The sequence below is a fragment of the Notolepis coatsorum genome (genome assembly GCF_963971535.1).
Source record: "Notolepis coatsorum genome assembly, chromosome: 4".
Classification (NCBI taxonomy): Eukaryota; Metazoa; Chordata; class Actinopteri; order Aulopiformes; family Paralepididae; genus Notolepis; species Notolepis coatsorum.
Genome location: NC_140168.1, coordinates 72,139,840 through 72,166,340, shown reverse-complemented (window position 1 = coordinate 72,166,340; position 26,501 = coordinate 72,139,840). Strand labels below are relative to the sequence as shown.

Below are 26,501 nucleotides of genomic sequence, written 5' to 3'. Positions count from 1 at the left end.
TTACTTGTTTATACAGTGTGCCCCCCGCCCCCCCCCCCCCCCCCCCCCCCCAACCACCTCCAATGTAAATTACCCAGTATGGTTGTCAATATCCCAATGTACCCAACCTCCTCCAATGTACAGTTTCTACGTCAAATGTATATACTCCCTTTTCTTGACTCCTTCTGTATCACAAACAGTACTGTATTTGCAAATCTGGTATGTCATAAATGTATAGATGTAGCAGTACTGACTATCTGTATGTCATGTATGTCATATATGTCTATATGAATTGAAAATGGGGGACCCTGATGGAAACAAGACAAACGTCTTTCTCAGGTCTGCATCCCCTTAACAATTGTATGTATTGAGCCGTACTGTATTGTACCCATTCTGCAATCTGTTAAATAAAGTTTTCATTCATTCATTCATTCAATGCGACCACAGGGCCATGGCTAATCCCCGGCGCTGAATGAGTTAATAGGGCTTCCTCCAGTATGTCTTCTCAAATATATTCAGGTTTAGTTTGTGACCAATTATTTTGCTCTACCTCAACTTATTCTGAGTAGTTTTCCTGCTCTTGATGAATTGAAAATGGAGGTCCCTTATGTAAACAAGACTAAAGTATTTTTCTGGTTTTCATCCTCTTAGCAGTTGTTAGTATTGAGCTGTATTCTCCACTTGCACAATCTGAATGTAGCCATTTCCGGCTGACTTCCGGTTGCCAATAGCACTTCCTGTCCCATCCAAATACATTGGTTTTAGCTACTTTTCTCCCCTTATTTAAACAACTTTGTCGTCACAGAGAGGCAATGAAACGTTTGTATTATTATAGTATAGAATGTATTTAATAAGCAAACGTTTGTCAGCAGGGTTTTTGGGCTGTATTTCATGTAAAAACGTTTACTGTTAGTTTCCTTGCTCAGCCAGCATTAGCTAACCGAAGCTAGTGGTTAAACAGGCCGGATTAGCTTTGAGCTAACTATCTTTCCCGACCCATGTATTCATTCCATTCTAAACATAACGTTAGTTTACAAAACATGACCCGTCTATATAACGTTGAGGAACAAATTATATAGACGGGTAATGTTTTGAACAACTAACGTTACGTTTAGAATGGAATGCATCGGCAAAGATCCGTTAGCTCAAAGCTATTCCGGCCAGTTTATCAACTTCCTGTCATTTAGAAATATGATTTTATAGTGAAAATCATTACCAAAACGTCCGGAAAAACCTAACGGGAGCATTATAGACGGTCATACAAATGTACAAATGCTATAAGGTGGCAAGAAATGCACTATAAACAATACTTTATGCATCGGCAAAGATCCTTAGCTCAAAGCTATTAAGGCTAATGCTGGCTAACAAGTGGCTAGCGCAAGAAACGACGCCGCAAAGTATTGTTTATAGTGCATTTCTTGCCACCTTATAGCATTTGTACATTTGTATGACCGTCTATAATGCTCCCGTTAGGTTTTTCCGGACGTTTTGGTAATGATTTTCACTATAAAATCATATTTCTAAATGACAGGAAGTTGATAAACTGGCCGGAATAGCTTTGAGCTAACGGATCTTTGCCGATGCATTCCATTCTAAACGTAACGTTAGTTGTTCAAAACATTACCCGTCTATATAATTTGTTCCTCAACGTTATATAGACGGTCATGTTTTGTAAACTAACGTTATGTTTAGAATGGAATGAATACATGGGTCGGGAAAGATAGTTAGCTCAAAGCTAATCCGGCCTGTTTAACCACTAGCTTCGGTTAGCTAATGCTGGCTGAGCAAGGAAACTAACAGTAAACGTTTTTACATGAAATACAGCCCAAAAACCCTGCTGACAAACGTTTGCTTATTAAATACATTCTATACTATAATAATACAAACGTTTCATTGCCTCTCTGTGACGACAAAGTTGTTTAAATAAGGGGAGAAAAGTAGCTAAAACCAATGTATTTGGATGGGACAGGAAGTGCTATTGGCAACCGGAAGTCAGCCGGAAATGGCTACATTCAGATTGTGCAAGTGGAGAATTGTACCCATTCTGCAATATGTTAATAAAGTTTTCAATCAATCAAACCCCCGGGGCAAATGGCCCTGAGCCATTGTCTTGTATCTCATCCTGTATACTAGCGCTTGTAGTTCTGAGTTTTATTTACTACTTTCATTTCATGTTCTTATATACTTTGATTCTATTGCTACTATGTATGCATATATATATGCTTACTACATCTATTGCTCCTATGTCTGCCCATTGCAAACACGGGAACTCTCTACCCCTCTCCCTCTCTCATTGTCATTGACTCAAGTGTTAGTATGTAATTATACAGACTGCACTGTTCTACCCCATATTGGTTAGCACCACTGAGCTCATGGATCAGCTTCATACCATCTTCTGTCTGACCTACAACATCTAAACCATGCCTGTTCTACTTCATTGCTGGGCTAAGTACTTCTATTCTATTCACATATGCTTACTACATGTATTTATTTGCTCCTATGTCCGCCCATTACAAACACGGGAACTCTCTAACCCCTGTCTCCCTATGAGTGGATGTCTCGTGGTGATGGCCAAGGTGGTGGATGTCTCGTGGTGATGGCCAAGGTGGTGCGATCTTCTCTACGTCGCCCCCATATCTCAAATTGATCAGAGCGGAATACGCATACATTCATCCAAATGGAAGATGACTTGATATTTTTAGCACCGAGCCTTGACATTTAGCCTTTATCTTATTTTCATACTAGCGCTTGTTCCTCTATGCTTTTTCTTTTGTTGCTCTATTCTATTAAAATCTTTCAAAATGTTCTTATGTACCCCAGTTGCTACTGCATGTACATATATTGTTTTATTACCTTCGCTGGGGTATGTCTGGAAGTTTTGCATATTTGGATTGTATGGTGATTTTTGTTCTTGATTTATTGTGATGTTTCTTCTTGGCCTGTTTAAAGAAGACTTGTCCAGCCCATGGGGGCATTACCTTGTGATCTCAGGCAGATTTGATTTAACAAACATAGGGCTGTTCCATGGGTTCAAGGTTGGATATTGGATGTATCCTTTTATCATTAGTAAACACTATATCAGTTTATCATTTCAATAGGTAAATGTTTAAACATATTAATTTAAACCTTTAAATGTGCAGGGAATGCAAATACCTTATTAGGTGAAATGCTCCTTTAAACTCTTCCTTTGAAGGTGTAACACAAACAAAGTACCAATAGAAATATTCCAGGTTATAGGAATACAAATACCTTATTAGGTGAATTTACCCTTTAAACCATTTACCCTTTAAACCATCAGTGATTCAACTATAATCAATGTCATCAATGGGATTCAAGTATCTTATTGGGTACATTGACCCTTTAACTCGTCCTCTTTACAAGAGAACATCAGTAGTTCAGGTATCTTACTGGGCGTATTTACCCTTTAATTCTCCCTTCTTATAGGAGAAATATCAATGGTTCAAGTATCTTACTGGGTGTATTTACCCTTTAATTCTCCCTTCTTATAGGAGAATATCAGTACCCATATATCAAATTAAATCAAATCAAATACAAAATACAATATCAAAATAACAAAAGGTGAACAGGGTCGAAGCCCTTGGAAATCCTTGTATTCTCATTCAATCAGTTCGTGTATCAGAAAAGGATATAGGTCAGTTCAATCCTTGGAAGTTCTTATGATTCAAGTTCAATCAGTTAAATCCTACCGGACTGTTGGTGTAACAGGAGTTGAGCAACAGGGGTATTCACATCAGGCTGGCATTAGCCTTGAGCTATATCAGAGGTTCAGTGGGTTGGCTCGCCATCTTGTATCGGTCCGGCACACCGCCTCGCCCCGCGTGGGCACACGTGGTGATGGGTGGTCTGGAACTGCTCTCAGGGTGGAACGGGGTGCTGGAAAAACCTGGCCTGCGTCAAGCAGGCATTCAGAAAATAAAAGCTATTTACCATCTTTTATCGCTTCATCATCCTTTCATTGCTTTCAGAATGAATAATCAATCAGGCTACTTTTAGCTATGCCAAGCTAACGTAGGCTACCTTGTCATGGCACGTGGGAATATCATATGTCCCATGCTAATTTAGGCTAAAGTGCGCTAGCATGTGGAACGTTCCCCACGTTCATATTAAACTCTCAAAAACATTCAAAATGTATATAATAATAGATCAAATTTATATAGCGCCTTTCATAGAACCCAAGGTCGCTTCACAATCAGGACAAAAAATAGGGCAAGGAAAATAGGGGGGGGGGGGGGGAGGGGGGATGAGGGAAGGTAAGGGATAATGGACCTAATCTAAACTAACTGATGGGGAAAAGCCTTGGTGAAGAGGTGTGTTTTTAGAGCGGATTTGAAGGTGTCCAGGGTTGGGGCGTTGCGGATTTCGGGGGGTGGGGGGGGGAGAGTTCCAGAGGGTAGGGGACGCCACGCTGAAGGCTCTGTCCCCAAAAGTCCGTAACCTGGTGCGAGGGATGGCGAGGAGACCTAGATCAGAGGATCGTAGGTTCCGGGATGGAGTGTACTGGTGGAGGAGATCAGACAGGTATCGGGGGGCGAGGGCATGGAGGGATTTGTAGGTGAGGAGCAGGAGTTTGAAGGTGATGCAAAACTTGACTGGAAGCCAGTGGAGGTGGATGAGGGTGGGGGTGATGTGCTGCCAGGGCTTAGTGTGAGTGAGAACCCTGGCAGCTGAGTTCTGAACATACTGGAGCCTGTCCAGGGCTTTGCTGGGTACCCCGAACAGGACTCCATTACAGTAGTCCAACCGGGAGGTGATGAATGAGTGGATCAGGGTCTCAGCCACAGAGTCTGAGAGTGAGGGTCGGCGACGGGAGATGTTTTTGAGGTGGTAGAAGGCAGACTTGGTGACTGATTTGATGTGGGAGTGAAATGAAAGTGTGGAGTCAAGGGTGACGCCCAGGTTACGGACTTCGAGAGACGGGGAGATGGAACAGCCGTCAACGTGGAGGAGATCTCCAACCTTCCCGAGCAGTGCCTTGGGGGCCACAACCATGAGCTCTGTCTTTTTGCTGTTGAGTTTCAGTAATTTGGTTGACATCCAGGTTTTTATGGCGTGGAGGCAGTTGACTACAGACTGTGGGGGGAGCTGGGAGGATGGTGAGGTGCTGATATAGAGCTGAGTATCATCAGCATAACAATGAAAGTTGAGTCCGTAGTGACGTATAATCTGACCGAGGGGGAGCATGTAAATGGTGAATAGTAGGGGACCCAGCACGGAGCCCTGGGGGACACCGTGGTTGACTGGGGCCGGGGGGGGAGGATGAGCCGCTGACGCTGACAAACTGAGATCTATTTGTGAGATATGAATGAAACCATGACAGAGCTGTACCGGTGATGCCTAGGTTGTCGGAGAGGCATTTGAGGAGGACTGAGTGGGTCTAGACCTTGTTCTTATCGTACAGCATATCAATACAATTATAAGTACTTCTGAAATGGTTTCTTTCTAGTTTTCATTTAACCAAATTGGGCTTGGAGCTTCGCTAGCATGACTCAGAATGAAGCTACGTTAATTAGCTTAACGTTATTAGCTTGTAGCATAGAGCTAACCACTTTGCACACTCGACAAATGAACAGCACAATATTGATGAAACTCACCAAAACCGCAGGCTACTTTAACTGCAACGCTTCTTCGGTTTTGCAACTGGGGGAATCTTTTATAACTGTTTGATAACTGTTTTTATCATGCTATTTCATCTCGTTATCCAGCAACATACAGCTGTGTCATCTCCGTGGATGTGTGTGTCTCATCTGCGTAGTGCTAGACTCACCTGCTGTAAAGCAAGGCGTGGCTGTCGTGGCATCTATCTCACGTCATGAAGTAAATTAAAGGGCAGTGCTGTAATTCAAAGGATTTGGTACCCAATAATATTAACTACTTATGTTCTTACATAATAGCATTAACTATTTATGTTCTTATTCAATAGCATTAACTATTTATGTCCCTATGACTAAATAGTTATGAATCTGAAACCTGGGTTACACAAGTCATTTGAGGCTAATAAAAGCACAATAGGAAAACAATAAATAAAGTTGTGCCTTCATGTTCAGTGTGCATTGATCAAATTAAATGAACAACCATAGCCAATCAAAGCAAAAACATGAATTACAGGAAAATAGCATCTGGTCTAAGCCTTAAAAGGTACTATAGATAACATTCAGCCACAAGATGTCACACTAGAGCACCAGTATGTAATTTATCCAATCAGGTGCATTCCTGAAGTAGGGAGGGGATACATGCATGCAACAAGATTTTTTTTAATTATAAATTAATCAATATTTTTTGGGGGAGAAAAGCAATACTTTTATTCTGCACCTTTCTAAAGTTCTGTGGATGTATGATTATATATATATATATATATATATATATACACATAAGAAAATGATTACTCTACATACAAATGTTATCTATAGCACTTTTAACACAAGCTAGCATACATGGAGCTTTGAATAATATGAGCATATTAGTGCTCAACCCACTCTAGGTTGTGACAGAAGGACCAATGTGTCCACAACAGGGAATTTATCATTTTGCTTACAATAAATCCAGATTTAAAAATAAATGTGCTCTGAATGCTGCACTGAAAGCAAACAGTATTTCATATCTCTCATCAGTGAGACAGTGGAGCAAACTGGCCAGCATCATCTTGACTTGATATTTAAAAAATGTCCTGTTTCAAAGCATTATTGAGCAAAAGCTGATCTATTTAACAAATTATGACCACTTAATAATCATTTCATAGTGAACAGTGATGTCTTGCTCAATCTACTGTTCAATTGTTGGGGAACACCCCTTAGGCCTACAGCTACACCTACAATGAAAATTCAAGCCTTTTTACTTATTATTATTTAAAAAAATTTGCTTGGTTTTTTTTCTATACATTTTTTATTTATTTGCTATTATTATTGTTTTTCTTGTGTGTGTATGTGGGGACGAGTAGGGATGGATGTTGGATGTGTACCGGTCCAGGATCTATACTGGTGCTCACCCCTTTGTTTGTGTTTTTGTCTCTTGTTTTTTGTATGGGTGATTGGTAAAAAAAAAATTCAAGATTTAAAATATGCGTATGTAATTTTGTGTGTGTATGTACGTATGTATATGTGCAGTTATGTATGTGTATGTGGGTACACATACTAAACCTAAATGTAAAATGACTTTCTTTGACACAATAAAGTATATATAAAAAAAAAATAATAATAATCATTTCATACAGGCTAAAACACTGAGAAGCAAACATTTAATATAAATGGACTGCATTTTATATGGTGCTTTTATCCAAAGCGCTTTACAACTTATGCCTCACATTCACTCAAACACAGACAGTGGAGGCGATCATGCAAAGGTGCCAACCTGCTCATTGGGAGCAGTTAGGGGTGTCTTGCTCAAGGACACTTTGAAATGCTGCCGGAAGGAGCTGAAATTGAACCGGGAACCTTCTGATTACCAGACGACCTCCTGTCCGACTGAACTGTCCCCCTAAATGTAGGACTTTGCTGCAGTCTCACTCTCCACACCCCAGGTGCACTCCCCCCGCTGTCCCTTTTAGAGCGTATTGAGCGCACCTCGCAGACTCGCGTCTTCACGAGACAAAAGCCTTGTGTGTCCTGTCCTGTCCTTGGTCGGGAGTAAAGATAACGCAGATATTAATTTGATACACAACCCATTCATTTTTATTTAACTATCGTGGGATTTTTTTTTACAGATTTTGGTGTCGATTACCATGGCAACGATCAAAGCTTCAAAGCATTCGGGTCAGCCCTATGCAACTTTTCTTTATTTTTTTTTAGCGTTTATCGCTTTTCTGGCCAAGCATGACCGACAGATACAGGGTGAAACGGGATATAGATCAGGGGAAGACATTCTGATAAATGACGGCGGGTCCGGGAATCGAACTCGGAGTCCACCAGATCCGTGACGCAGCACGGTTTTCCCCGACGCTGAAATAGCGCCGAGATATGCGGTGAGCTACTGGAGCCCCCCCAGCCCTATGCAACTACAGGGCTTTTAGTCTGCAACTGCAGTGCTTCTAGTCTGCAACTGCAAGGATTTTAGTCTGCAACTATAGGGCTTTTAGTCTGCAACTATAGGGCTTTTATGTCACTTTAAAAAATAGAATCTTTAGAAACACAAGAAGGAGGTACTGTATAGTTTAGATACATTAAGAGTTAACATTGTAAATTTTATATTGCATAGTAGTGTATATAAGAACCAGTTTCTCAGGAACCTAGCATGTATTTTTTTTTACCATGCATATCTTGTGTCTTATCTATTTTATTTTTTCGATGCCTATTTTATTATTGTATTTTGCAACATACAACATTTATTTGTGACAAATAAACCTCTTGATTCTTTAGTCTGCAACTACAGGGCTTCTAGTCTGCAACTACAGGGCTTCTAGTCTGCAACTATAGGGCTTCTAGTCTGCAACTATAGGGCTTCTAGTCTGCAACTATAGGGCTTCTAGTCTGCAACTATAGGGCTTTTAGTGCAACTACAGGGCTTTTAGTGCAACTATAGGACTTTTAGTCTGCAACTATAGGGCTTTTAGTCTGCAACTATAGGGCTTCTAGTCTGCAACTATAGGGCTTTTAGTCTGCAACTACAGGGCTTTTAGTCTGCAACTATAGGGCTTTTAGTGCAACTATAGGGCTTTTAGTCTGCAACTCTAGGGCTTTTAGTCTGCAACTATAGGGCTTCTAGTCTGCAACTATAGGGCTTTTAGTGCAACTATAGGGCTTCTAGTCTGCAACTATAGGGCTTCTAGTCTGCAACTATAGGGCTTCTAGTCTGCAACTATAGGGCTTTTAGTCTGCAACTATAGGGCTTTTAGTCTGCAACTATAGGGCTTTTAGTCTGCAACTATAGGGCTTTTAGTCTGCAACTACAGGGCTTCTAGTCTGCAACTATAGGGCTTCTAGTCTGCAACTATAGGGCTTTTAGTCTGCAACTATAGGGCTTTTAGTCTGCAACTACAGGGCTTCTAGTCTGCAACGGCAAGGCTTCTAGTCTGCAACTATAGGGCTTCTAGTCTGCAATGGCAAGGCTTTTAGTCTGCAACTTAGGGCTGGGCGATATAACGACAACGATAAATATTGCGATATATTTTAATAATCGATATCGGAAAAAATATATATAGAAGAAAATTAAATATCGAATTTTTTTTCTTTTTTTGTGACCTGCAACAGGGCCGTTTTAAAACCAGAGACAGTGGACAGACTTGTCTTTCTTGCCTGCAACTTAAAGTAATGGCTTTGCTTGTCCAAATGACAATACTGACCAAATTGAGATTTATTTTTCTCTTGTCCATTTATTTTGTTTGCTTTCTAATTTAAAATACATTTTGAAACCGTCTGTACACAGTAGGCTATGTGTGCTAGCAGAACTAGACTCCAGTCACGAGTCACGGTGCACATGTGCGGTGGTTTGTCCACCAAAAAAGCGCCAAAAGATATAAAAGAAACTAGCAGAGTCAGAACTATTCAACTCCCCTGGAGCCACAGCCAGCAGAGAAGCCGGTTTACTTTAGCTTTTAAACCAGATGCAGCCTGAGAACTGGAGTGTGAGGGGATGTAACACTAAAGATGGCGGCAACGACAAAGAATTGCTGCAAAATAAACATACATCTGTTGTTTAAAAAAAAATCGATAATTATCGATATCGAGTGATATGATAACATTATCACATCGTTATCGCGATATGATTTTTTGCCATATCGCCCAGCCCTACTGCAACTACAGGGCTTTTAGTCTGCAACTACAGGGCTTTTAGTCTGCAACTACAGGGCTTCTAGTCTGCAACTATAGGGCTTCTAGTCTGCAACTATAGGGCTTCTAGTCTGCAACTACAGGGCTTCTAGTCTGCAACTATAGGGCTTTTAGTCTGTAACTATAGGGCTTTTAGTGCAACTACAGGGCTTTTAGTCTGCAACTATAGGGCTTTTGTCTGCAACTATAGGGCGTTTAGTCTGCAACTATAGGGCTTCTAGTCTGCAACTATAGGGCTTTTAGTCTGCAACTATAGGGCTTTTAGTCTGTAACTATAGGGCTTTTAGTGCAACTACAGGGCTTTTAGTCTGCAACTATAGGGCTTTTAGTCTGCAACTATAGGGCTTTTAGTCTGCAACTATGGGGCTTTTAGTCTGCAACTATAGGGCTTTTAGTCTGCAACTACAGGGCTTTAGTCTGCAACTACAGGGCTTCTAGTCTACAACTATAGGGCTTTTAGTCTGCAACTATAGGGCTTTAGTCTGCAACTACAGGGCTTCTAGTCTACAACTATAGGGCTTTTAGTCTGCAACTATAGGGCTTTAGTCTGCAACTACAGGGATTCTAGTCTACAACTATAGGGCTTTTAGTGCAACTATAGGGCTTTTAGTCTGCAACTATAGGGCTTCTAGTCTGCAACTACAGGGCTTTTAATCTGCAACTATAGGGCTTTTACTGCAACTACAGGGCTTTTAGTCTGCAACTACAGGGCTTTTAGTCTGCAACTACAGGGCTTCTAGTCTGCAACTACAGGGCTTCTAGTCTGCAACTATAGGGCTTCTAGTCTGCAACTATAGGGCTTCTAGTCTGCAACTACAGGGCTTCTAGTCTGCAACTATAGGGCTTCTAGTCTGCAACTACAGGGCTTTTAGTCTGCAACTATAGGGCTTTTAGTCTGCAACTATAGGGCTTCTAGTCTGCAACTACAGGGCTTCTAGTCTGCAACTACAGGGCTTCTAGTCTGCAACTACAGGGCTTTTAGTCTGCAACTATAGGGCTTCTAGTCTGCAACTACAGGGCTTTTAGTCTGCAACTACAGGGCTTTTAGTCTGCAACTATAGGGCTTCTAGTCTGCAACTACAGGGCTTCTAGTCTGCAACTATAGGGCTTCTAGTCTGCAACTATAGGGCTTCTAGTCTGCAACTACAGGGCTTTTAGTGCAACTATAGGGCTTCTAGTCTGCAACTATAGGGCTTCTAGTCTGCAACTATAGGGCTTCTAGTCTGCAACTATAGGGCTTCTAGTCTGCAACTATAGGGCTTTTAGTCTGCAACTATAGGGCTTCTAGTCTGCAACTATAGGGCTTTTAGTCTGCAACTATAGGGCTTTTAGTCTGCAACTATAGGGCTTCTAGTCTGCAACTATAGGGCTTTTAGTCTGCAACTATAGGGCTTTTAGTCTGCAACTATAGGGCTTTTAGTGCAACTATAGGGCTTTTAGTCTGCAACTATAGGGCTTTTGTCTGCAACTATAGGGCTTTTAGTCTGCAACTATAGGGCTTCTAGTCTGCAACTATAGGGCTTTTAGTCTGCAACTATAGGGCTTTTAGTCTGCAACTATAGGGCTTTTAGTCTGCAACTACAGGGCTTCTAGTCTGCAACTATAGGGCTTTTAGTCTGTAACTATAGGGCTTTTAGTGCAACTACAGGGCTTTTAGTCTGCAACTATAGGGCTTTTGTCTGCAACTATAGGGCTTTTAGTCTGCAACTATAGGGCTTCTAGTCTGCAACTATAGGGCTTTTAGTCTGCAACTATAGGGCTTTTAGTCTGTAACTATAGGGCTTTTAGTGCAACTACAGGGCTTTTAGTCTGCAACTATAGGGCTTTTAGTCTGCAACTATAGGGCTTTTAGTCTGCAACTATGGGGCTTTTAGTCTGCAACTATAGGGCTTTTAGTCTGCAACTACAGGGCTTTAGTCTGCAACTACAGGGCTTCTAGTCTACAACTATAGGGCTTTTAGTCTGCAACTATAGGGCTTTAGTCTGCAACTACAGGGATTCTAGTCTACAACTATAGGGCTTTTAGTGCAACTATAGGGCTTTTAGTCTGCAACTATAGGGCTTCTAGTCTGCAACTACAGGGCTTTTAATCTGCAACTATAGGGCTTTTAGTGCAACTATAGGGCTTTTAGTCTGCAACTACAGGGCTTTTAGTCTGCAACTACAGGGCTTTAGTCTGCAACTACAGGGCTTCTAGTCTACAACTATAGGGCTTTTAGTGCAACTATAGGGCTTTTAGTCTGCAACTATAGGGCTTCTAGTCTGCAACTACAGGGCTTTTAATCTGCAACTATAGGGCTTTTAGTGCAACTATAGGGCTTTTAGTCTGCAACTACAGGGCTTTTAGTCTGCAACTACAGGGCTTTTAGTCTGCAACTACAGGGCTTTTAATATGCAACTATAGGGCTTCTAGTCTGCAACTATAGGGCTTTTAGTGCAACTATAGGGCTTTTAGTGCAACTATAGGGCTTTTAGTCTGCAACTATAGGGCTTCTAGTCTGCAACTACAGGGCTTCTAGTCTGCAACTATAGGGCTTTTAGTCTGCAACTATAGGGCTTTTAGTCTGCAACTATAGGGCTTCTAGTCTGCAACTATAGGGCTTTTAGTCTGCAACTATAGGGCTTTTAGTCTGCAACTATGGGGCTTCTAGTCTGCAACTATAGGGCTTTTAGTGCAACTATAGGGCTTCTAGTCTGCAACTATAGGGCTTTTAGTGCAACTATAGGGCTTTTAGTGCAACTATAGGGCTTTTAGTCTGCAACTACAGGGCTTTAGTCTGCAACTACAGGGCTTCTAGTCTGCAACTATAGGGCTTTTAGTCTGCAACTATAGGGCTTTTAGTCTGCAACTATAGGGCTTCTAGTCTGCAACTACAGGGCTTTTAGTGCAACTATAGGGCTTTTAGTCTGCAACTACAGGGCTTTAGTCTGCAACTACAGGGCTTCTAGTCTGCAACTATAGGGCTTTTAATCTGCAACTATAGGGCTTTTAGTCTGCAACTATAGGGCTTCTAGTCTGCAACTACAGGGCTTTTAGCCTGCAACTATAGGGCTTTTAGTGCAACTATAGGGCTTTTAGTCTGCAACTACAGGGCTTTAGTCTGCAACTACAGGGCTTCTAGTCTACAACTATAGGGCTTTTAGTGCAACTATAGGGCTTTTAGTCTGCAACTATAGGGCTTTTAGTGCAACTATAGGGCTTTTAGTCTGCAACTACAGGGCTTTTAGTCTGCAACTACAGGGCTTTTAATATGCAACTATAGGGCTTTTAGTCTACAACTATAGGGCTTTTAGTCTGCAACTATAGGGCTTCTAGTCTGCAACTATAGGGCTTCTAGTCTGCAACTATAGGGCTTTTAGTCTGCAACTATAGGGCTTCTATTCTGCGACTATAGGGCTTTTAGTCTGCAACTATAGGGCTTCTATTCTGCGACTATAGGGCGCATCTTCAGTATGATTTCTAAAATGTCTGGTCAGGTTTCCCTTTTCACCAAATCTTTTGTGACACAGTCTGCAACTATAGGGCTTATCCCCAGTGTGACTTCTCAAATGTTTTGTAAGGTTGCCTTTTTCACCAAATCTTTTGTTACACAATGTGCAGCTATAGGGTTTATCCCCAGTATGGCTTCTCAAATGTTTTGTTAGGTTTCCTTTTTGACCAAATCTTTTGTGACACAGTGTGCAACTATATGGCTTTTCCCCAGTGTGACTTCTCATATGTGCCTTCAGGCTTCGTTTGTGACCAAATATTTTGTTACACAGTGTGCAACTGTGGGGCTTTTCCCCCGTGTGACTTATCATATGTGAATCCAGATGGGGTTTGTGACCAAATCTTTTGTGACACAGGGTACAACTATATGGCTTTTCGCCAGTGTGACTTCTCATATGTCTGCCCAGATCTGAAGTATTCGTAAATTTCTTGCCACAAACGGTACATGTTGAGTGGGTTTGAAGGTGAAGTTTCAAGCTCTCTTTGGGCTCTAAATGTTTTGCACACAAACCACACTCATTGGGATGGACTCTAAGATGGCGCATTAAAGAAACTCTACTAGGAAAACATTTCCCACACACTTTACAGCTCCAAGTTTCAGATAGAATTTGTTTTGATGATGTCAGCTCATGGGACGACCCCACAGAGCTCTTGAACTTGTTGCTGTTAGACAAACTCTGTCCTTTGTTTTTCTGTGTCTTTAACTTTAGTGTTTTTAAACCTGACTGAGGTTCACTAGTCTCCTCCCATTCATCACTGTCTTCAGTATCAGTTCCAGAAAAGTCTGAGGAGAGGAGCTGGACATATCTAGTTAATTCTAAACCACCAGCTGGATCTAAGTTACTGGCTGGTTCTGATAGTCCACAGTCCTCTCCATCAGGTTCTGTTTTCATCTGTTCAGTTGAGGTGCTGGCTATAGGCTCAGTCTGGGTTTGGTTAAACCATGAGGAGTGAGGTTTCTCTTCACCATGTTCACTCTTCACAGGGACAGGAGTGGATGTGAACTGTATGACGTCAGCCTCCTCCAGACCTTGAAGCTGCTCTCCCTCCTCACTGGTCCAGAGTTCCTCCTGTTCCTCTTTAATCTGTAGAGGCTCTGGCTCCTCCTGGGCCAGACTGGGGCTCCTCTCCTGCTGCTCAGAGAGAACCTCCTCTTCACAGTCAGAGAGCTGAGGGGAGTCTAGCGAGAGGAATAAAAAACATTATAAATAGCTAACATAAAAGATTCAGTAGATCACTTTTCACCATTACATGTATAGAATACACATAATTGGAAGAGGAGGTGGAGTGGCTATTTATGTGAAATCATGTTTCTCGGTCATGAATGAGTTTCTTGTGTTGAAGATTGATGTTGGGCCTAATAGTTAATTCAATGTGGTTGTGGTCTGTAGACCTCCATCTGCTGATGCTCCATTGACAAGATAGCAGATTTACTCTCTCAGTATTCCGATGTTGAAATGATTGTTTTGGGTGACTTTAATCTTGACATTTAACTCAGCTGATTACAGGCTGGAGTGGGAGTACTTGTGGGCAGGTTTGAGAAATATGGTTTCAACTATAATTTTCATTTATATGATTCAAACATTATACTGTGAGCCTACAGCTGCTGTTATAGTTCTGTCTCAATCGGGAGACGAGACAAGGATGTCCTCTGTCCCCTATATTGTTTGCATTGTCTATTGAGCCACTTGCCCTTTTATAAAACCTATATGCATTAAAAATACTTTGCACCATCTTTCCTTATATGCAGATGATATTATTTTGTATCTTTCAGATATCTATTCTGCAGTTTGTTACAACTCTCAAACTTATCTCTGCATCTGCTCCCCATGTACAGATACATAAATATGGATTTTCATTAGAGCTGGGCCGTTAACGGCGTTAACGTGCTGCGTTAACGCTATACTAGTATCACGCGATAATATAATTAACGCATTAATCTAAAAAAAAATAATAATAATAATGTTTTATTTTTTTTATAATTTATTTTTTTTACCTTTATTTACCCAGGGTAGGTTCGCTGAGCACAGATGCTCTTTTTCAGGAACGCCCTGCTTCACATTCACACAGTTCCATTCACACCTGGGAGCTGCCCAGTACAACCACAGTTGACACCATTGGCCACTGAGCAACTCCACTGGAGCAGTTGATTCAAGCCATGTCACATAGTTCAAGTTTGAAATGATTCTTTCTGTTTTGCTCCTGAGTGTGCTAGATACTGTACTAGTACTGGTAATATTATTTATTTGTGTTAACTTCTGAATAAAACAACTTATTAAACACAAGTACATCTTATTGAACATTATTTTGATATTTCATTACCAATTATCATAGCAAAACAGCTTTTTCAAACAGTCTGTAATGCATTTTGGAAACGGGAGATGGGCTCATGGTGTAATGGGCCACCTGGCCTGAGAAACATGAGGAAAGAAAAAGTAAGGACTTACTTCTGGTCATTATTTGGGTAGAACACACATATTTTGAATGCCTTCGGCAGGTTTTTTTTTTTTTTGAGCCATTTTAATCTAGATTAATCTAGATTAAATCCAGGATTGCAGATAGATTAATCTAGATTAAAAAAATTAATCTATGCCCACCTCTAATTTTCATACTTGGGCATTAGAAATGTATCCCAGTATCTGTAGCACATGTGAAAATAACAACAACATTTTATTAGACAAGGTCAACGCAGATCTTACTAGATGGGCCCCACTTAATCTTTCACTCCATGACAGGATCTTGGTTAAAATTTATCTTTTTCCCTGTATACTGTAATTTTTTTGTTTTCTATGATCCCCCTTACTCCTCCTCTGGACTTTCTTTAAAGAGTTGGATGAAACTTGTAAACTATTTGGATTAAGAAAATGTCTTGTATTTAAGCATTACATCACGTGCAGGAGTGTGTTATAGGAATTAGATCATGCCTAGGGGTGGTTGTTAGGCCCGACATGCAGCGGAGGGTTGTTAGACCCCCCTAAGCATGATCTAATTCCTATAACACACGACTACAAGTGGTATAATGTCTTTTATACAATGGCCGAATTCACCCAACCTTATTGCTATAGAATAAACACAGTAATTGAAGCATAATGGAGATTTATTCACAAAACCATCCACAGAGAAAGTAGATCCAATAGTAGATCCACTAGTAGACACCAGAGGGAGCTCCACAAACCATGTTAAACCCAGATAGACAGTACTGCTACATCTATACATTTATGACATACCAGCTTTACAAATACAGTACTGTTTTTGTAGGGTGATTATGGCTTATTTACATTGAGGTTCTGGGGTCACGTGGAGTGCGTTATATGAAATACCCCCCCCCCCCCCCCCCCCCCCCACCTACCAATCTCCTACCTACCAACCTCCGCCAATGTACAGTTTATTCGTCAAATGTATATACTCTCTTTTTTAGACTCTTCTTGTATCACAAACAGTACTCATTTGTAAATCTGGTATGTCATAAATGTATAGATGTAGCAGTACTGTCTATATGTATGTCATATATTTAGGGCTGTCAAAATTAATGCTTTAACTTGAGATTAATTTAAATTATTTAAAGCATTAAAATAAATGAATCTAGATTAATCTATGGACTCTGAGTGAAAAATCTTCAATTTTAGCGCCACGGATATAAGAAAGAGGTCTAGCTGAGTCAATGTTGATGGTTTTGTTGAACATTTGTATTTCACAGGAGAGAAACTGTATTCAAAGAAAGCTATTAAAATAGTATTTTTTGTTTTTGAACAAATGTTTTTTATTTTCCCTTTTTTAACATGAAACAAGACAAACAATACAGTAACAGTAATAATCAATGATAAATCACAGGACAATAACAGAAATAATAACAATAATGACAGTCCAGTAATTAAATCAGAATGAATGTAGATTAAAAAGACGTTTTTTTTTTTTTTTTTATATAAATACAATACATGGGCTCTTGCTCACTCTTCCTCACTCTTCTCTTCCCCTTCCCTCCCCACCCCCCCCCCCCTCAGGACCCCCACATGGACTATACATCCACTACTTCATTTAACATCAGAAAAATACAAATGTATATGCGTTCCTTTATCTTCTCCACCACAGCTACCCAGACTGCTATGCTGGCTTCATTAACACCTACAATTCGTGCAGTGGATATCTCTAGATAAATCACATCGAGATAGGCAAGAACCCATGCCTTCCGGCACATTTTATGCGGTTGAATCCAGCGTGACGCTATCAACTTTTTGGGAGCCGTAAGACCCGCCAAAATGAGTCTCTTTACATGTACAGAGGTCGATAACTGAGAAACATCATTCAACAACAATACAGAAGGCAGTGTAGGTGTAGGTATGGTCAGAGACAAAAATTCTGATAATTGAGTGGTTACATTTTTCCAGAAAGTCTTGACAGGAGGGCATTCCCAATACATATGCATATATGTACCAATAGCACCGTTTGAACACAAGGAGCATCGAGAGTCCGATCTGAGACCCATTAAGTGCAATCGTCTAGGGGTCAGGTAAGTCCCCCTATTAACCCCTATTGACCCCCTATTAAAATAGTCTTTGAATCTAAATATACTTTCTTTGTGTTGATTTTACATTAATTCCATGATTTTACTCAAGTAAATATCTGTTACAAGCTTCGGTCTTAAGTAGAAAAATGCTATTTTTAATCTAGATTAATTACAGAAAATTGAGAGATTAAATAGTTAAAAGAAAATTATCTATTGACAGCACTACATATATTATGTTATGATGCATTGAAAATGGGGGACCCTGATGTAAACAAGACGAAAGTCTTTCTCTGGTCTGCATCCCCTTAACAATTGTGTGTATTGAGCTGTACTGTATTGTACCCATTCTGCAATCTGGTAATAATATTTTCAATCAATCAATCAAATAACAACCGGTAACTTCACTGTGCTTCTTAAACAAGATGTAGCAGTACTGTCTATCTGTATGTCATGTATGTCATATATGTTATGATGCATTGAAAATGGGGGACCCTGATGTAAACAAGACGAAAGTCTTTCTCTGGGCCCTGTTCCTCGTACCTGGCTAACTGAGTTAGCCGGATAATTTTCAGGATAACTTGACTTAAGCCAGACCTTTCCGTTCCCGACATCAGATTGTCTAAATCACTATGGCAACATATCAAAAAGTTTGAACCTACTCCAGCGCAGGGTTTAGTTCAGTTAGCTCGATAACCTGCATGGCCACGCCCTCGCAAAGAAATGCAGCTCGCTTCCTGAAATATCGGGCGTTTGGCTCTGATTAGTTTCATATTCTTCGCTGTGGATGTATTTGCTTATTAATGGAGCGCCCGAATTGTGTTTCATTAAAGCATAAATTGAAGCGTCTTTATGCGTGGATTGTGGATATGAATTACGGGGAATCTGAATCTGTGGATTGTATCACTGTCTGTCACTCACACGTTATTGTGATATTGTAACTGGGTTTAAAATATATGAGGAGATGCGCTGTTTGACGGATTTGATGACGTGACGTCCAACGCTTATAGTAGAATACACGTAGCGCCCTATAACTCGCTTTTCAGGAATTATCCCGGATCACTCCTAAACTATACTTATATTCACCACGGGATAACTCGCAAACGTATGCATGAAAAAATTATCTCTTTTTTGCATGTTCGACGGAAGAAACAAATGACTATAGTATTGTCTCCATAGCTATAATATAGAATATAGATATAGCTCTACAAACAAGGTGACGCACTCCTATCTTTAAAACGTGGCATAGCTAGAACGGGACCAGGCTAATCCCTGGCGCTGAATGAGTTAAGTTAAAATACACATCAACGTCCCACAAATAGACAGCTGTGCCAATGTCTCCACATCGATGAGTGGTAACGTGTGGCACTGAGCCTAATGTCTGTTAAAAACAGAATGATCTCATTTACAGAGTAATTTAGCAGACAGATGAATTTATACATAAGATTTCTTAAAATAGCTTGGAAGGTATTGACACGTGCAGCCACAAACATTTAACTTGCACTACACCATCTAGGTCTTTTGAGTAATATTCTCATGGCATCATTATAAGCTACCTGAAGTCTCTGCAAACTTGCTTTTTTGTAGCTTGACCACAAGTGTGCAGTATAAAGTGGTGTACAATATGCTCTGAACAGAGACACTTTCACTCCATTCTGTACACATACTAAACCTGCGTGAGAGTGTTCGCTTGTGCATACATCCTGCGGCATTGCCTGTATCATCATCGTCTGTCATTTGTTCTGTAATAAAATGCCCAAGATATTTAACTTTTTCACAGACAAAGATTATTTTTAGACAATTTGAAGTCAGGACATTTTTAGACATTTAGGCATTTACAGTTGCTAACAGTCTGCTTTTGAATCTATTGCTATCACTAGCTGTATTCTGTGACTGCTGATGCCGCATACTGATTACTGTCATTGTCTGTCTACTGACAGTGCATTACATTTAACCATACTGCACTGTTTACAGTCTACTGAGAGTACACTGCATTTAATCATACTGCACAGTGTTTACTGTCTACAGTACTGACAGTACACTGCATTTAACCATACTGCAGTGCACACACTGTTTACTGTCATTGTCTGTCTACTGACAGCACAGTGCATTTAACCATACTGCACACTGTTTACTGTATACTGACAGTACACAGTATTTAACCATGCCGCACTGTTTACTGATAGTACAGTACATTTAACCATACTGCACACTACTACTACCACTCTTGAATTTGTTATCAACGGTAAATGGAAAACAAATGTCTACATGAAACAAATGTTACAAACGGTATCAGATTGTATCGTATTGCATAAAATCACTGAATCGTTCCGTATTGAAATGTGTCGTCCCTGAATCGTATGTGGCCCACGTATGTTTATATGTATTACTGTATTTTATTTATTTTTATTTTACCTTTATTTTACCAGTCACTTGAGATCAAATATCTCTTTTTCGAGCAAGACCTGGCCAAAATGGCAGCAAAACAAAAACAAACATACACAAAACACAGACAGAGACATAAAAGGCAAAGTGGGGCAAGGGGATACATTTGAGCTGCAGCAAACAAGATTGAATGGGATTGGGGGAGATTGGAGGGTAGGGTAAAAAGGTAGAAAGAGGATGGAAGGTGAGGCTTTGCAGGAGGTTGCTGGGGAGAGAAGGTCAGGTTAAAAATATAAAATATAACACCACATTATGGAGTGAAGCATCGACATTCTCCCATCTCATTCTTTAAAATGCCCTTAATTTGAACTTTAAAATCAGATATGGTAGTGAGGGGGCTAGCCCCTTTCGTGACTTTCGGTTTGCAAGCCTGTGGCTTTTGTGACCGGAGTCACTTGCCCACCCGCCCCGATCACCCAGTAGCGAAACGACCAAGCGTCGTCAAGGGGCTCGCGGTGTGTCAAGAATACATCAGATCTGAATTTCAAAGATACCCAGCGTACAATATGGGTCTAACACAGCTTCACGATGGGGTCTGGAAGCTCGGAGTTGCTAATAAACAGTTTAAAACATTGTTACTCGACGAGTGGTATTTACAGACCGAACGTCCATCTCCGCCGTTGGTGTCACAGCGCATGCGCACCATGCCGCGTTCACGTTACTGGGAAGAAGCGGAAGAACCAGAGGACATCTCGTTGCAACTAGGAAGCCTTCACGCTTTGACTCTATATATATCTATGGATGAAACGCCCACATCCATACTTCCGCAATTCGTGACGCGAAGTGGGAGATATGGGGTCTATAAAAGAATCCCATATGTCCTAGTAGGAATTACCACTAGGAGGCTGACGTGAATGGTTTTTCCCAGTCGGAAACTGGTTCTTCCGCTTCTTCCCAGTAACGTGAACGCGACATGGTGCGCATGCGCTGTGACACCAACGGCGGAGATGGACGTTCGGTCTGTAAATACCACTCGTCGAGTAACAATGTTTTAAACTGTTTATTAGCAACTCCGAGCTTCCAGACCCCATCGTGAAGCTGTGTTAGACCCATATTGTACGCTGGGTATCTTTGAAATTCAGATCTGATGTATTCTTGACACACCGCGAGCCCCTTGACGACGCTTGGTCGTTTCGCTACTGGGTGATCGGGGCGGGTGGGCAAGTGACTCCGGTCACAAAAGCCACAGGCTTGCAAACCGAAAGTCACGAAAGGGGCTATGAGGGGGCCTGCATGTATGTGGGCCTGGTTTGAAAGTTTCCCTTTCACATCGTCTGATTACTTTTCTACTTTTGTAATTATAGAAGTCAGAGTCAGTCAGGCCAACGTGTGACACGTTTAATTATTCTTGGATGAACTGTCATCACCTTTTGATTTTACAAACCTGTTCTGATCTCAGGCTTCAGAGCATCCAGCAGTTGACGCTGGCGGTCGATCTCTCCTTCATATTCTTCTATAGTTCTTTCAACCACTCCGAATATATCTTCAACAGCTGCCGTCAGTCTCTCGTTGACTAACGACCTCAGCATTCGTATTGTAGACATTTTTTGTAAATGATCAAAACACAGCTACCTGGTTTACCTGGTTCTATGCGGCTAGCATGCTATGCTGCGCGCACCAGTTTGACGTCACCGTCGTCTTTGGTCGAGTAGGGTATATCTGCAGAGCCGCAAGCCCAACGTCTGGGCGGGACGTCGGGGCTTGTCTTGTTTCCTGTAAAAACCCGGAAGTAGTCCGTTTGTGCTGTTTATTTTTAACCCTAACTCTAACTCTAACCTTAACCCTAACCTGCAACACGGAACACAGAAATGCAAATGCTGTCGAGTCCTCACTGCTTGTAAAAATAAACAGCACAAACTGACTACTGCACAGTCAAACAGAGTACAAGCCCCGAAGGACCGCCGCAAACAGAGTACAAGCCCCGAAGCCCCGCCCAGACGTTGAGCTTGCAGCTCTGCAGATATACCCTATTGGACCATACGGCAACGACCTGGCGTCTGTTCGTCTCCACGGTGTGAGCGCCGCCTGGCGGAGCGGAGCTACGCGCGTAGAACCAGTTCCCTCGGTTCCACAGACTGGCCTGCCTGGAGTCTAGTGTCGCCACATTGTCATCCTAAGCTCCGAGAGGTATTCTATTCTACATTTTAATCGACGTTAACCCCCTGTGACTGACCCGTTGTGTCCAGGATACACGGCAGTGCTTCTCTTTACGGCGACATGAGCAGCGAGAGATTCTCCGAGACGAGCCGCCTGTGAGGGTCAGACTATGTCCTGGAGATGAGATCATTATAATCATATGTGTAACATTGTTTTAATTAACGACTGTAAAGAGGATCAAGTGTACACACACGTGGGGATTTCATTGTCACGTGTGTTTAGAAATGATAATACAAACGATTACGTGGCGATTAACTGTCGTTTCAAAAGGGTTAAACCGGTTCTTATACCGGTGGTTAGTCGGCGCCCGGAGCCCCAGCAGAGTGACAGCTGGCCGGCAGCTCAGTCTGGGCGGTGAGCCCCGTTAACACCACGGCTAGTTAGCCCCAAGCTAATGCTAGCTAGGAGATATCCCGGCTTTATCGTGGCCTCTTGGTGCTTTATTATAGATGGACGTTTTCTAATGAATGAAAGTCGGGACTATTTACGATACAACCCGGTTAGAATTGGCTTTACTTTGTCCGGTAAATCAAAGTGAAGCAGCTAGGTTAACTACATGTATGCTAAGTAGGTAGCCGGGCTAACGTTAGCCCGAGGTAACCAGTTGAGCAGGTCAGACATCAGCAGCAAATCACCATCAAACCTCAGGTCTCTAAACAAGGTGCTCTTAGTTTAAGTTAGCAGTCTAACAGTAACTCTAGCTAGTAAGTCATTTGACGTTCTCTAGTAATGTAGCTGTTATCTAGCTAGTTAGTAAGAAGTTATTACAATTAGATATGTTAAACAAAGCATCCTGAAGGTATTCCATGGTTAGTGACTGGACTCTTTTTGTATCACACAAACGGTACTGTATTTGCAATATGTCATAAATGTATAGATGTAGCAGTACTGTCTATCTGTATGTCCTGATTAATTGAAAATGGGGGACCCTGATGTAGACAAGACGAAAGTCTTTCTCTGGTCTGCATTCCCTTAACAATTGTGTGTATTGAGCTGTACTTGTATTGTACCCATTCTGCAATCTGTTAATAAAGTTTTCAATCAATCAATCAATAAGAAGTTATTACAATTAGATATGTTAAACAAAGCATCCTGCAGGTATTCCATGGTTAGTTATTAAGGGACATACCATAATGCAGTTAGTTAGTTAGACAATGCTATTGTGGCAAAGTCAATCATCATGCTGTTAAAGGTAGAATCTGTAATGTTTTCAAACCACGGCCTTTAGTCAAAAGATAACAATGTGATACTGCACTTTGTTTACAGTTCTCGTTTTTGTCTGATGTGTGGATTGGATTTCAATAGGGATCCGAGGCGCCTTCTACCAAGAGAGGTTTGGAGAAATTCACAGTAGCCTATAAGTTACTAAGCTTAAAAACAAAAACAAAAAAAAGTGAACAGAATTGATAGTAATTCTATGATGAATATATGGGAGAGCAACCATATTCAAATGACCTAGCTGTGTGTTTTGTTTGTAGTCTGTTGGTTATTGTAACAATCTTATTGTAAGCCTGTGTGTTGTGATTTGTTTGGCCAGTGCACAATCTAGTACTGTGAAGGACAATAGTCTATGGTGATCTGGATTCTTCACTTAGGGGTCAGGGGTCACACTGTGTTGCAGCAGGCATAGCCTGGTTTCATATGGGGCCTCGCATGACAAGCAGTATATTTAACCTGGGTCTCAGTCATGTAGTGCTGGGCAGTACACCGGTCCATCGGTTTTAATTTCCGGTACGATAGGAATGTTTAGTATACTGCCATACCGGTGCATAGCTCAAACAATTGCTGTTACTCTTCAATGGGCAGCAATATTGTTTTGCGAAGAGCACTGTGTATTGAGAGGGGGCCCCTATTGACTGTACCTTATTACTAACGGTTATAACTAGGGATGGAACAGCTCCAGGCTGGTCAGATCCCATTATCTGTTTTATTATCCTGTAGTCCAAGGTGTTGACTAGAGGAGAGTCGGGCTGGTCAGAACCCATTATCCAGGGCTGTACGCTAAGCTTTCTCACTAGGGGCACAGGTGCCCCTAAATGAAAACTGTAGGGGCACAGAATCTTTTTTAAATAACAATTTTACCATTATAGTGCAAAAAAACATGTTCCTCCTGCCTCATTACTGTGGTCCTTTTATTTAATATTTAAGTGCTTTTGTTTTCAGGTTTGTATCTTTTATAATGAACCAAGTCCAACTGAAGTATTACCACAGCTGCAAACATTTCTTCTCATTGATAACAGTGTATTAACAGTGTTCATTAGGGATGGGTTAGGATCGTTAGGATTTTATCGATACTACTACTCTTATCGATTCGATACTGCTTAACGGTTCGGTACTTTATCGATACTCTTTTGCAATTTTATTTTTTTATTTATTAAGAACATAATCGACATTGCTTTATTATTATTTTATATTACTGCACATGGCTACTTTTTGATCAATTAATACAAGCAGTCAGATAAATTAACTGTTTTGGGACTTTCTATTTTATTTAGAAAGTTCTTAAATCAGAATGTAACCCAGCTGTTAAAAACGGTTCAATACTCCCATTTTATTAGTAGAGATACTTTTAGAAAAATAGCCTGAAGGGCCTGTGTCGACCGGGGACGTTTTATGAGTTGTCAGCTCCTTTCCGTCATTAATTTCTATGCTACAGACGTGACAGGCGCGCTCCTTTCCCCAGCGCTGCGCCTCACGTTTTAGCGCTCTCGGCGGCCAGCGTTTTTGGGCGGAGCGCTCCCAGCACATAAAGTTGAAACTAGTTCAACTTTTGGAGAGGAGCGGCGCTCATCAAGGTAACTTTTTTTCGACCGACCAATCAACATCGAGCAAGTGGCGGAGCCGCGGCAGTCGCGAGACTCAGGAAAACGCTCTGAGCAATGAGCATGCATATTTTTCCTTTTCAAAGCGGTCCGCCTTGAAAAAAAACGTCCCCGGTGGACACAAAGCCTGATGCTGTATTTTCCATGAGTTGAGTGGGTGCGTGTGTGTGTGTGAGCACAAGCTTTGCGTAGTGGGCGTGTCAACAGTGTCGGCTGAACTCGCACCAAACAAGGCATAGGGAAATAGTCAGCTTGCTAACGTTAAGATAGGAGATAGCAGTATAACTTAATGTCGCGCTATGCATGCTTTTTTCGAACGTTTTGTTCTCTCCGCTATGATGAGCTCTGCTCTAGCACGGACGGCACCTCTCAAGTACCCGTATGTGCATGTGTGAGTGTCAGTCGCGCGAGTGTGTAAGTAACAGCCCCGCTCCTCGGGCAGACGGAGAGAGACCGAGGGAGGAGAGATATAGAAAACGGCCAACAAGATTAGTTCGCAATGTTTAAATTCCTTGAAGAAAAGGAGTGAAATGCGAATGAAAGGGTTGAAATCAGTACTAGCAACTTAGCAAGGGTGCCCCCAAATTATTTTTTTCTACTAGCACAGGCTATTTTTAGGGGCAATATGCAACGCCCTCGTAGCACTGTACAGCCCTGTTATCTGTTTGTGTTTGATTATCCTGTAGTCCAAGGTGTCGACTAGAGGAGAGTTCAGGCTGGTCAGAACCCATTATCTGTTTGATTATCCTCTAATCCAAGGTGTTGACTAGAGGAGAGTCCGGGCTGGTTAGAAGTTAGAACCCATTATCTGTTTGATTATCCTGTAGTCCAAGGTGTCGACTAGAGAGTCCGGGCTGGTCAGAACCCATTATCTGTTTGATTATCCTGTAGTCCAAGGTGTCGACTAGAGGAGAGTTCAGGCTGGTCAGAAGTTGAACCCATTATCTGTTTGATTATCCTGTAGTCCAAGGTGTTGACTAGAAGAGAGTTCAGGCTGGTCAGAACCCATTCGCTTTTTTATTATCCTGTAGTCCAAAGTGTTGAGAGATTAGATCAGAAGCCTACCGTTCTGCTCATAAGCCAATTGAGAATATCAAACATGTTGAATATTTACAACTCAAATTCCTGTACTGTGTAGAGGAACCACAGTAGGGACATTAATTGGGGTTCCCGAACGAAGCTCGGAACGTTCATTCACACAAAAACATGTTAAAATCAGGAATATCGCAGGCAGTGAGGTCAAACGTTCTGTCGTAAAGTAATCACAATGGCAACACTGCTCACTGCTTCGGATTTTTAACATTTAATACAAACATTTTGTATAGATT

General features: G+C 41.3%; 1 protein-coding gene across 4 annotated transcripts in view; it reads left to right on the top strand.

The window, feature by feature from the left end:
* Positions 1–22,211: 22,211 nt before the first annotated feature.
* The window catches only part of LOC311227709 (casein kinase II subunit alpha), a 58,022-nt gene continuing 53,732 nt past the window's right edge, over positions 22,212–26,501 (top strand). For 3 of the 4 annotated variants that reach the window (XM_084313471.1, XM_084313472.1, XM_084313469.1), the window contains exon 1: positions 22,212–22,321. The gene's annotated coding sequence lies outside the window, so the exon portion shown is untranslated. Of the gene's footprint in view, positions 22,322–23,617; positions 23,685–26,501 lie in introns of all 4 variants that reach the window. The other variant, XM_084313470.1, reaches the window with a different exon arrangement.